The sequence below is a fragment of the Coregonus clupeaformis genome, chromosome 38 (assembly GCF_020615455.1).
Source record: "Coregonus clupeaformis isolate EN_2021a chromosome 38, ASM2061545v1, whole genome shotgun sequence".
NCBI lineage: Eukaryota > Metazoa > Chordata > Actinopteri > Salmoniformes > Salmonidae > Coregonus > Coregonus clupeaformis.
The window spans coordinates 2583691-2597047 of record NC_059229.1 but is presented as its reverse complement, the minus strand read 5'-3'; the positions used below and the strand labels follow the sequence as shown (position 1 = coordinate 2597047).

Genomic DNA, 13357 nt, shown 5'->3' with positions numbered 1-13357 from the left:
AAACAAGGCGCCATGACGGGGATCCGTTCGAGGCTACGCATACCTTGTGATTTCACGAAAACCTACAATATTGTACCGCAAGTATACAAGTTGACAGACTGTCAGAATTAAACACGTGCGGAGATGTACAATTGTCAGCAAGCCGAAGACCAGATGACATATATTCACTTGTTGAGGAAATGGACATCTTGGGTTTCAAGCATTGTCAAGTAGTGACACACACCTACAATATTACAAGGAAATCACCAGATTCTTTAGAAAGTAAGCATTTCATTGTAATGTCTGTACCTACAATGTGACCAATAAAATGTGATTTGATTTGATTTGCAAGGGTACCGTTCACAGCACACACTCGCTCTAACACTCTAACACGTAGCCTGGGTCGTTTTGACCCCAGCCAGGACAGGAGAGGACAACGCTAGGGGTCATACAGCCACTCGCTCTAACACATAGGCACTGACACGTAGCCTGGGTCTTTTTGACCCGGACAGGACAGCGGGAAGAGATATACAGCCACTCGCTCTAACACATAGGCACTGACATGTAGCCTGGGTCGTTTGACCAGGACAAGAAAGGACAGGACAGCGGGAGGAGATATACAGCCACTCGCTCTAACACATAGGCACTGACACGTAGCCTGGGTCTTTTTGACCCCGGAAAGGACAGCGGGAGGAGATATACAGCCACTAGCTCTGATACATTGGCACTGACACGTAGCCTGGGTCTTTTTGACCCGGACAGGACAGCGGGACGGGATTTACAGCCACTCACTCTAACACGTAGCCTGGGTCTTTTTGACCCGGACAGGACAACGGGAGGGTTATAAAAAAAAAAAATTCTATGAATATTATCCAAAATCATATTTTAGGCAAAATCCACAATGCAACTAGTTCGGCATATGAAGGGATACAATTTTTTTTATAACAAACGTGATTTTTTTTAAAATACATTTTGCATGAAAAGGGTCTAAAATATTTTTTTAACTTTCAGCACTAGAAGGACATATGTAGAATTCAACATACAAGCGTTTTCAAATGTGATTTAAAAAAAAATATTCAATGAATATTTTCTAAAATCATGTTATAGGCAAAATCCACAATGCAACCAGTTCGGCATATGAAGGGATACCATTTTTTTATAACAAACGTGAAAAATATTTTTTATACATTTTGCATGAAAAGGGTCTAAAATGTTTTTTTTTACGTTCAGCACTAGAAGGACAGACGTAGAATACAATTTAGAAGGGTTTTCAAATGTGATTTTTTAAAAAGCTTTTTTCAATGAATATTGTCTAAAATTATGTTTTAGGCAAAATCCACAAAAAAAACTAGTTCGGCATATGAAGGGATACAAAGTTTTATTTATAAAAAACGTGAAAAATATATTTTTTAAATTTTGCATGAAAAGGGTCTAAAATATGTTTTAACGTTCAGCACTAGAAGGACATATATAGAATATAACATACAAGGGTTTTTAAATGTGATTAAAAAAAAATATATATATGAATATTTTCTAAAATCATGTTTTAGGCAAAATCAACAATGCAACTAGTTCGGCATATGAAGGGATACATTTTTTTTATAACAAACGTGAAAAATATTTTGTATACATTTTGCATGAAAAGGGTCTAAAATTTTGACCACTCTATGGAAAGGGGATACTCTCACGGACATGATGGTGTTCTCCGTTTTGCTCTATGACCCCCACAAGTCTCAGGGGGCTTGTCTAAAGTCGGTACTGTCTGTGTGCCAACTTCTGTTTGTAGCGTCCGAGCAGTTTAGCCTTCAAACTACTTTGACCCCACTTGTTACAATGTTCTACGTTTTGCCCTATGTCCCCCACAAGTGTCAGGGGACTCGTCTGACGGTAACCGGTACTGGTTAAAATGAGAGATTTTTTAACCTTAGACCTTTCCCCCTAGCCATAATTATACACCTAGACCAACAAGCCGTTTGGTCAAAGATTTTTGGCTTTCCATAGAAATGACGGTCAAGATATTAATTTATGTCTCCATGTTGCTGTACAGTGACAAATTGTATTGGTGGTATAGTGGTGAACATAGCTTCCTTCCAAGCATTTGACCTGTGTTCGTTTCCTGTCCAATGCAGAGCATTAAGTGTTTAGTGGGTTTAGGTTCTGGATTTGGTCTCCAGCCTTGTGGGTTCGAATCTATATCCTTGTTCGTGTAAGTCTTCACAGTCTGCTTTGCTCTTGCACGTTTTCTAAAATTCATTTGGGGTCCTTCAAGATGAAATTAATAAATGTTGTGCAACATTGAACCTGCTAGCGCATCCCTCAATGGATTAGCAGTCCATCGCCTTAACCACTCAGCCACCTTACCGTGCACTCTAGGCTGTTGCATTTGCCCCTCCTACCAGTGGCCCGAGATCCGCCTATCTCCACTTGTTAAAGGCTCCACAAAAGGGTTCGTCTGGGATTTGAACCCGGGACCTCTCGCACCCTAAGCGAGAATCATACCCCTAGACCAACGAACCATTTGATCTTCTATATTTTTTGCTTTCCACAGCAAAGACGGTGAGGATATGGATTGACGTGTCCATGGTGCCAGGAAAGAGTGAATAACATGTTAGTGTTGGTGGTATACATTTGAGCGTAGCTGATCTTCCAAGTATTTGACCAGGGTTCAGTTCAAATTCTCTTTAATTCATCTGCTGCGTCTTTCTGTTTTCATCTATTTCAGCCATAACAGCAGGAAACAATTAGATGTGTGTAGACAAATAAAAAGAGATAAATGAAGATTTTTAAAAAAGAAACCTCATACATTTATTTTGAGTCGATTGACGCACCGGTACGTCAATCGAAGTAAAATTATCTTAAAAATCCCCATTATATTCTGTCAGTTTTAAACTAGAATCCATTGTTCTGCATCTCAATCCTCCATAACAACTGATGTCACACCTCCGCTTCTGCTGTGAAAGGCGGCAGAGCTAGAGCGCTGTTTGTCAAACCATGAGACATCCCAATAATCAATCTTCTCACAATAACGTATTTAGCTTCCAAACACTTTAACCTACAACATTTTTTTGACTACTCTATGGAAAGGGGGTACTCTCACGGACACGATGGTGTTCTCCGTTTTGCTCTATGACCCCCACAAGTCTCAGGGGGCTCGTCTAAAGTCGGTACTGTCTACATGCCAACTTCTGTTTGTAGCGTCAGAGCAGATTAGCCTTCAAGCTACTTTGACCCCACTTGTCACAATGTTCTACATTTTGCCCTACGTTCCCCACAAGTGTCACGGGACTCGTCTGAAGGTAACCGGTACTGGTTAAAATGACAGATTTTTTTAACCATAGACCTTTCACACCCTAAGCCATAATTATACACCTAGACCAAAAAGCCTTTTGGTCAAAGATTTTTGGCTTTCCATAGAAATGACGGTCAAGATATTATTTGATTCTCCATGTTGCCGTGATAAATTGAATATTGCATTGGTGGTATAGTGGTGAACATAGCTTCCTTCCAAGCATTTGACCTGTGTTCGTTTCCGGTCCAATGCAAAGCATCAAGTATTTACTGATTTTAGGTTCTGCATTTGATCTCCAGCCTTGTGGGTTCGAATCTATATCCTTGTTTGTGTAACTCTTCAAAGTCTGCTTTGCTCTAGCATGTTTTCTATATTCATTTGGGGTCTTCAAGGATGAAATTAATAAATATTGTGCAACATTGAACCCACTAGCGCAGACCTCAATGGATTAACAGTCCATCGCCTTAACCACTCAGCCCCCTTCGTCGCGCTCTTGTGCTGTGCATTTGCCCCTCCTACCAGTGGCCCGAGATCCGACTATCTCCACTTGTTAAAGGCTCCACAAAAGGGCTCGTCTGGGATTTGAACCCAGGACCTCTCGCACCCTAAGCAAGAATCATACCCCTAGACCAACAAACCTTTTGATCTTCTATATGTTTTGCTTTCCACAGCAATGACGGTGAGTATATGGATTGACGTGTCCATGGTGCCAGGAAAGACTGAATAACATGTTAGTGTTGGTGGTATGCATTTGAGCATAGCTGTATCTCCAAGTATTAGACCAGGGTTCAGTTCAAATTCTCTTTAATTCATCTGCTGCGTCTTTCTGTTACCATCTATTTCAGCCATAACAGCAAAACAATTGATGTGTGTAGACAAATGAAGAAAGAGATAAATGAAGATTTTAATTAAAAAGAATACATTTATTTTGAGTCGTTTGACGCACCGGTATGTCAATCGAAGTCAAATCATCTTAAAAATCCCAATTAAAATCTGTCAGTTTTAAACTAGAACCAGACTATGCATCTCAATCCTCCATAACAACTGATGTCACACCTCCGCTTCTGCTGTGAAAGGTGGCAGAGCTAGAGCGCTGTTTGTCAAACCATGAGACATCCCAATAATCAATCTTCTCACAAAAATGTATTTAGCTTCTAAACACTTTAACCTACAACATTTTTTTGACTACTCTATGGAAAGGGGGTACTCTCACGGACACGATGGTGTTCTCCGTTTTGCTCTATGACCCCCACAAGTCTCAGGGGGCTCTCTAGTCGTACTGTCTACATGCCAACTTCTGTTTTAGCGTCAGAGCATTAGCCTTCAAGCTCTTTGACCCCCCACAATCTACTTTGCCCTCTTCGTGTCGGGTCCTAAGGTAACCGGTGCTGGTTAAAATGACAGATTTTTTAACCTTAGACCTTTCACACCCTAAGCCATAATTATACAACTAGACCAACAAGCCTTTTGGTCAAAGATTTTTGGCTTTCCACAGAAATGACGGTCAAGATATAATTTGATGTCTCCATGTTGCTGTACTAAGTGCATATTGCATTGGTGGTATAGTGGTGAACATAGCTTCCTTCCAAGCATTTGACCTGTGTTCGTTTCCCGAGCAAATGCAGCAAGCATTTACTGATTTTAGGTTCTGCATTTGATCTCCAGACTTGTGGGTTCGAATCTATATCCTTGTTTGTGTAACTATTCAAAGTCTGCTTTACTCTAGCATGTTTTCTATATTCATTTGGGGTCCTTCAAGGATGAAATTAATAAATATTGTGCAACATTGAACCCACTGGTGCAGACCACAATGGATTAACAGTCCATTACCTTAACCACTCAGCCACCTTACCGTCGCACTCTAGTGCTGTGCATTTGCCCCTCCTACCAGTGGCCCGAGATCCGACTATCTCAACTTGTTAAAGGCTCCACAAAAGGGCTCGTCCGGGATTTGAACCCAGGACCTCTCGCACCCAAAGCGAGAATCATACCCCTAGACCAACAAACCTTTTGATCTTCTATATGTTTTGCTTTCCCCAGCAATGACGGTGAGTATATGGATTGACGTGTCCATGGTGCCAGGAAAGACTAATAACATGTTAGTGTTGGTGGTATGCATTTGAGCATAGCTGATCTTCCAAGTATTAGACCAGGGTTCAGTTCAAATTATCTTTAATTCATCTGCTGCGTCTTTCTGTTACCATCTATTTCAGCCATAACAGCAGAAACAATTACGATGTGTGTAGACAAATGAAGAAAGAGATAAATGAAGATTTTTAAAAAAGAATACATTTATTTTGAGTCGATTGACGCACCGGTATGTCAATCGAAGTAAAATCTTCTTTAAAATCCCCATTAAAATCTGTCAGTTTTACACTAGAAATGTATTATGCATCTCAATCCTCCATAACAACTGATGTCACACCTCCGCTTCTGCTGTGAAAGGCGGCAGAGCTAGAGCGCTGTTTGTCAAACCATGAGACATCCCAATAATCAATCTTCTCACAATAATGTATTTAGCTTCTAAACTCTTTAACCTACAACATTTCTTTGACTACTCTATGGAAAGGGGGTACTCTCACGGACATGATGGTGTTCTCCGTTTTGCTCTATGACCCCCACAAGTCTCAGGGGGCTTTCTATCATTTACATGCCAACTTTGTTTGTAGCGCACAGATTAGCCTTTCTTTGACCCCTCACAATTTCTACTTTGCCCCACGTGTCAGGGAGTCGTCTGAAGGTAACCGGTACTGGTTAAAATGACAGATTTTTTAACCTTAGACCTTTCACACCCTAAGCCATAATCATACAACTAGACCAACAAGCCTTTTGGTCAAAGAATTTTGGCTTTCCACAGAAATGACGGTCAAGATATTATTTTATTCTCCATGTTGCTGTACTAAAGTGAATATTGCATTGGTGGTATAGTGGTGAACATAGCTTCCTTCCAAGCATTTGACCTGTGTTCGATTCCCGCCATGCAAAGCATCAAGTATTTACTGATTTTAGGTTCTGCATTTGATCTCCAGACTTGTGGGTTCGAATCTATATCCTTGTTTGTGTAAGTATTCAAAGTCTGCTTTACTCTAGCATGTTCTATATTCATTTGGGGTCCTTCAAGGATGAAATTAATAAATATTGTGCAACATTGAACCCACTAGTGCAGATCTCAATGGATTAACAGTCCATTACCTTAACCACTCAGCCACCTTACCGTGCACTCTTGTGCTGTTGCATTTGCCCCTCCTACCAGTGGCCCGAGATCCGCCTATCTCCACTTATTAAAGGCTCCACAAAAGGGCTCGTCTGGGATTTGAACCCAGGACCTCTCGCACCCAAAGCGAGAATCATACCCCTAGACCAACGAGCCTTTTCAGTGTTGACATGTTTTGCTTTCCCCAGCAATGACGGTGAGTATATGGATTGACGTGTCCATGGTGCCAGGAAAGACTGAATTACATGTGAGTGTTTGTGGTATACCTGTGAGCGTAGCTATCTTCCAAGTAGTAGACCAGGGTTCAGTTCAAATCATCTGTAATTCATCTGCTGCGTCTTTCTGATACCATCTCTTTCAGCCATAACAGCAGAAACAATACGATGTGTGTAGACAAATGAAGAAAGAGATAAATGAAGATTTTTAAAAAAGAACTACCATTTATTTTGAGTCGATTGACGTACCGGCATGTCAATCGAAGTCAAATCATCTTTAAAATCCCCATTAAAATCTGTCAGTTTTACACTAGAGATATCCATTTGTATCTATGCATCTCAATCCTCCATAACCACTGATGTCACACCTCCGCTTCTGCTGTGAAAGGCGGCAGAGCTAGAGCGCTGTTTGTCAAACCATGAGACATCCCAATAATCAATCTTCTCACAAAAATGTATTTAGCTTCTAAACTCTTTAACCTACAACATTTCTTTGACTACTCTATGGAAAGGGGATACTCTCACGGACACGATGGTGTTCTCCGTTTTGCTCTATGACCCCCACAAGTCTCAGGGGCTTTCTAATCGGTACTTCTAATGCCACTTCTTTGTAGCGTCAACATTAGCCTTCACTACTTGACCCCCTTGTCACAATTCTACGTTTTGCCCTCTTACAAGTGTCACGGATCTGGTAACCGGTACTGGTTAAAATGACAGATTTTTTAACCTTAGACCTTTCGCACCCTAAGCCATAATCATACAACTAGACCAAAAAGCCTTTTGGTCAAAGAATTTTGGCTTTCCATAGAAATGACGGTCAAGATATTATTTTATGTCTCCATGTTGCTGTACTAAAGTGACATATTGCATTGGTGGTATAGTGGTGAACATAGCTTCCTTCCAAGCATTTGACCTGTGTTCGATTCCGCGCAAAGCATCAAGTATTTACTGATTTTAGGTTCTGCATTTAATCTCCAGACTTGTGGGTTCGAATCTATATCCTTGTTTGTGTAAGTATTCAAAGTCTGCTTTACTCTAGCACGTTCTATATTCATTTGGGGTCTTCAAGATGAAATTAATAAATATTGTGCAACATTGAACCCACTGGCGCAGACCTCAATGGATTAACAGTCCATTACCTTAACCACTCAGCCACCTTACCGTCGGCACTCTTGTGCTGGCATTTGCCCCTCCTACCAGTGGCCCGAGATCCGACTATCTCCACTTATTAAAGGCTCTACAAAAGGGCTCGTCTGGGATTTGAACCCAGGACCTCTCGCACCCTAAGCGAGAATCATACCCCTAGACCAACAAACCTTTTGATCTTCTATATGTTTTGCTTTCCCCAGCAATGACGGTGAGTATATGGATTGACGTGTCCATGGTGCCAGGAAAGACTGAATAACATGTTAGTGTTGGTGGTATACATTTGAGCATAGCTGATCTTCCAAGTAGTAGACCAGGGTTCAGTTCAAATCATCTGTAATTCATCTGCTGCGTCTTTCTGATATCATCTCTTTCAGCCATAACAGCAAAACAATTAACATGTGTGTAGACAAATGAAGAAAGAGATAAATGAAGATTTTTAAAAAGAATACATTTATTTTGAGTCGATTGACGCACCGGTACGTGAATCGAAGTCAAATTTTTTTTTAAATCCCCATTAAAATCTGTCAGTTTTAAACTAGAATATCCATATCTATGCATCTCAATCCTCCATAACAACTGATGTCACACCTCCGCTTCTGCTGTGAAAGGTGGCAGAGCTAGAGCGCTGTTTGTCAAACCATGAGACATCCCAATAATCAATCTTCTCACAAAAATGTATTTAGCTTCCAAACTATTTAACCTACAACATTTCTTTGACCACTCTATGGAAAGGGGATACTCTCACGGACATGATGGTGTTCTCCGTTTTGCTCTATGACCCCCACAAGTCTCAGGGGGCTTCTAATCGTACTGTCTAAGCCACTTCTGTTTTAGCGTCAACATTACCTAGCTACTTTGACCCCCTTTCAATGTTCTACGTTTGCCCTCCCTGTCGTCCTGAAGGTAACCGGTACTGGTTAAAATGACAGATTTTTTAACCTTAGACCTTTCGCACCCTAAGCCATAATCATACAACTAGACCAACAAGCCTTTTGGTCAAAGAATTTTGGCTTTCCATAGAAATGACGGTCAAGATATAATTTCATTCTCCATGTTGCTGTACTAAAGTACATATTGCATTGGTGGTATAGTGGTGAACATAGCTTCCTTCCAAGCATTTGACCTGGTTCGATTCCCAATGCAAAGCATCAAGTATTTACTGATTTTAGGTTCTGGATTTAATCTCCAGACTTGTGGGTTCGAATCTATATCCTTGTTTGTGTAACTATTCAAAGTCTGCTTTACTCTAGCATGTTTTCTATATTCATTTAGGGTCCTTCAAGGATGAAATTAATAAATATTGTGCAACATTGAACCCACTGGCGCAGACCTCAATGGATTAACAGTCCATCACCTTAACCACTCAGCCCCCTTACCGTCGGCACTCTTGTGCTGGCATTTGCCCCTCCTACCAGTGGCCCGAGATCCGACTATCTCCACTTATTAAAGGCTCTACAAAAGGGCTCGTCCGGGATTTGAACCCAGGACCTCTCGCACCCAAAGCGAGAATCATACCCCTAGACCAACGAACCTTTTGATCTTCTATATGTTTTGCTTTCCCCAGCAATGACGGTGAGTATATGGATTGACGTGTCCATGGTGCCAGGAAAGACTGAATAACATGTTAGTGTTGGTGGTATACATTTGAGCATAGCTGTATCTTCCAAGTATTAGACCAGGGTTCAGTTCAAATTCTCTTTAATTGATCTGCTGCGTCTTTCTGATACCATCTATTTCAGCCATAACAGCAGAAACAATTACGATGTGTGTAGACAAATGAAGAAAGAGATAAATGAAGATTTTTAAAAAGAATACATTTATTTTGAGTCGATTGACGCACCGGTACGTGAATCGAAGTCAAATCATCTTTATAAATCCCCATTAAAATCTGTCAGTTTTACACTAGAATATCCATTACTATGCATCTCAATCCTCCATAACAACTGATGTCACACCTCCGCTTCTGCTGTGAAAGGGTGGCAGAGCTAGAGCGCTGTTTGTCAAACCATGAGACATCCCGATAATCAATCTTCTCACAATAATGTATTTAGCTTCTGAACTATTTAACCTACACATTTTTTGACCACTCTATGGAAAGGGGATACTCTCACGGACATGATGGTGTTCTCCGTTTTGCTCTATGACCCCCACAAGTCTCAGGGGGCTCGTCTAAAGTCGGTACTGTCTACATGCCAACTTCTGTTTGTAGCGTCAGAGCAGATTAGCCTTCAAGCTACTTTGACCCCACTTGTCACAATGTTCTACATTTTGCCCTACGTTCCCCACAAGTGTCACGGGAGTCGTCTGAAGGTAACCGGTACTGGTTAAAATGAGAGATTTTTTAACCTTGGACCTTTCGCACCCTAGGCCATAATCATACAACTAGACCAACAAGCCTTTTGGTCAAAGAATTTTGGCTTTCCATAGAAATGACGGTCAAGATATTATTTGATGTCTCCATGTTGCTGTACTAAAGTGATATTGCATTGGTGGTATAGTGGTGAACATAGCTTCCTTCCAAGCATTTGACCTGTGTTCGTTTCCCGCTGCAAAGCATTAAGTATTTACTGATTTTAGGTTCTGCATTTAATCTCCAGACTTGTGGGTTCGAATCTATATCCTTGTTTGTGTAAGTATTCAAAGTCTGCTTTACTCTAGCATGTTTCTATATTCATTTAGGGTCCTTCAAGGATGAAATTAATAAATATTGTGCAACATTGAACCCACTAGTGCAGACCTCAATGGATTAACAGTCCATTACCTTAACCACTCAGCCCCCTTACCGTCAGGCACTCTTGTGCTGGCATTTGCCCCTCCTACCAGTGGCCCGAGATCCGCCTATCTCAACTTATTAAAGGCTCTACAAAAGGGCTCGTCTGGGATTTGAACCCAGGACCTCTCGCACCCTAAGCGAGAATCATACCCCTAGACCAACAAACCTTTTGATCTTCTATATGTTTTGCTTTCCCCAGCAATGACGGTGAGTATATGGATTGACGTGTCCATGGTGCCAGGAAAGACTATAACATGTTAGTGTTGGTGGTATACATTTGAGCATAGCTATCTTCCAAGTATTAGACCAGGGTTCAGTTCAAATTCTCTGTAATTCATCTGCTGCGTCTTTCTGATATCATCTCTTTCAGCCATAACAGCAAAACAATTACCATGTGTGTAGACAAATGAAGAAAGAGATAAATGAAGATTTTTAAAAAGAATACATTTATTTTGAGTCGATTGACGCACCGGTACGTGAATCGAAGTCAATTTTTTTTTTGTATCCCCATTAAAATCTGTCAGTTTTACACTAAAGATATCCGATTTTTGTATCGTATGAATCTCAATCCTCCATAACCGCTGATGTCACACCTCCGCTTCTGCTGTGAAAGGCGGCAGAGCTAGAGCGCTGTTTGTCAAACCATGAGACATCCCGATAATCAATCTTCTCACAATAATGTATTTAGCTTCTGAACTATTTAACCTACACATTTTTTTGACCACTCTATGGAAAGGGGATACTCTCACGGACATGATGGTGTTCTCCGTTTTGCTCTATGACCCCCACAAGTCTCAGGGGTTGTCTAGTCGGTACTTCTACATGCCTTCTGTTTGTGCCAACGTTTAGCCTTGCTCTTTGACCCTTCATGTTCTCTTTTGCCCTCTACAGTGTCACGGGAGTCGTCTGAAGGTAACCGGTACTGGTTAAAATGACAGATTTTTTAACCTTAGACCTTTCACACCCTAAGCCATAATTATACAACTAGACCAACAAGCCTTTTGGTCAAAGATTTTTGGCTTTCCATAGAAATGACGGTCAAGATATTAATTGATGTCTCCATGTTGCTGTACAAGTGACATATTGCATTGGTGGTATAGTGGTGAACATAGCTTCCTTCCAAGCATTTGACCTGTGTTCGTTTCCGTCCAATGCAAAGCATTAAGTATTTACTGATTTTAGGTTCTGCATTTAATCTCCAGACTTGTGGGTTCGAATCTATATCCTTGTTTGTGTAAGTCTTCAAAGTCTGCTTTACTCTAGCATGTTTCTATATTCATTTAGAGTCTTCAAGGATGAAATTAATAAACATTGTGCAACATTGAACCCGCTGGTGCAGACCTCAATGGATTAACAGTCCATTACCTTAACCACTCAGCCACCTTACCGTCGGCACTCTTGGCTGGCATTTGCCCCTCCTACCAGTGGCCCGAGATCCGCCTATCTCAACTTATTAAAGGCTCTACAAAAGGGCTCGTCCTGGGATTTGAACCCAGGACCTCTCGCACCCTAAGCGAGAATCATACCCCTAGACCAACGAGCCTTTTGATCTTCTATATGTTTTGCTTTTCCCCAGCAAAGACGGTGAGTATATGGATTGACGTGTCCATGGTGCCAGGAAAGACTGATAACATGTTAGTGTTGGTGGTATACATTTGAGCATAGCTGATCTTCCAAGCATTTGACCAGGGTTCAGTTCAAATTATCTTTAATTGATCTGCTGCGTCTTTCTGATATCATCTCTTTCAGCCATAACAGCAAAACAATTACCATGTGTGTAGACAAATGAAGAAAGAGATAAATGAAGATTTTTAAAAAGAATACATTTATTTTGAGTCGATTGACGCACCGGTACGTGAATCGAAAGTCAAATCATTTTTAAAATCCCAATTATATTCTGTCAGTTTTAAACTAGAATATCCATTTTGTATCTATGCATCTCAATCCTCCATAACAACTGATGTCACACCTCCGCTTCTGCTGTGAAAGGCGGCAGAGCTAGAGCGCTGTTTGTCAAACCATGAGACATCCCAATAATCAATCTTCTCACAATAATGTATTTAGCTTCTAAACTATTTAACCTACAACATTTTTTTGACTACTCTATGGAAAGGGGGTACTCTCACGGACACGATGGTGTTCTCCGTTTTGCTCTATGACCCCCACAAGTCTCAGGGGGCTCGTCTAAGTCGGTACTGTCTACATGCCACTTCCGACTTCTTCAAGCTACTTTGACCCCATGTCACAATTTCACTTTTGCCTCAAGTGTCACGTCGTTAGGTAACCGGTACTGGTTAAAATGACAGATTTTTTAACCTTAGACCTTTCGCACCCTAAGCCATAATTATACAACTAGACCAACAAGCCTTTTGGTCAAAGATTTTTGGCTTTCCATAGAAATGACGGTCAAGATATTAATTGATTCTCCATGTTGCTGTACTAAAGTGACATATTGTATTGGTGGTATAGTGGTGAACATAGCTTCCTTCCAAGCATTTGACCTGTGTTCGATTCCCAATGCAAAGCATTAAGTATTTACTGATTTTAGGTTCTGGATTTAATCTCCAGACTTGTGGGTTCGAATCTATATCCTTGTTTGTGTAAGTATTCACAGTCTGCTTTACTCTTGCATGTTTCTATATTCATTTAGAGTCTCAAGGATGAAATTAATAAATATTGTGCAACATTGAACCCGCTAGCGCATACCTCAATGGATTAACAGTCCATTACCTTAACCA

The 13357-nt window shown here is 40.8% G+C and overlaps 8 non-coding genes across 8 annotated transcripts; all 8 read right to left on the bottom strand.

Annotated features, from left to right (window-relative positions):
* Nucleotides 1–2423: 2423 nt before the first annotated feature.
* On the bottom strand, nt 2424–2495 carry trnap-agg. The gene has a single exon. It is a non-coding gene; the product is annotated as a tRNA-Pro (tRNA).
* A 1340-nt stretch (nt 2496–3835) lies between these two features.
* trnap-agg lies at nt 3836–3907 on the bottom strand. The gene has a single exon. It is a non-coding gene; the product is annotated as a tRNA-Pro (tRNA).
* Nucleotides 3908–5204: 1297 nt separating this feature from the next.
* trnap-ugg lies at nt 5205–5276 on the bottom strand. Its single transcript has one exon. It is a non-coding gene; the product is annotated as a tRNA-Pro (tRNA).
* A 1290-nt stretch (nt 5277–6566) lies between these two features.
* trnap-ugg lies at nt 6567–6638 on the bottom strand. Its single transcript has one exon. It is a non-coding gene; the product is annotated as a tRNA-Pro (tRNA).
* A 1304-nt stretch (nt 6639–7942) lies between these two features.
* On the bottom strand, nt 7943–8014 carry trnap-agg. The gene has a single exon. It is a non-coding gene; the product is annotated as a tRNA-Pro (tRNA).
* A 1292-nt stretch (nt 8015–9306) lies between these two features.
* Nucleotides 9307–9378, bottom strand: trnap-ugg. Its single transcript has one exon. It is a non-coding gene; the product is annotated as a tRNA-Pro (tRNA).
* Nucleotides 9379–10714: 1336 nt separating this feature from the next.
* trnap-agg lies at nt 10715–10786 on the bottom strand. Its single transcript has one exon. It is a non-coding gene; the product is annotated as a tRNA-Pro (tRNA).
* A 1303-nt stretch (nt 10787–12089) lies between these two features.
* On the bottom strand, nt 12090–12162 carry trnap-agg. The gene has a single exon. It is a non-coding gene; the product is annotated as a tRNA-Pro (tRNA).
* Nucleotides 12163–13357: the final 1195 nt, after the last annotated feature.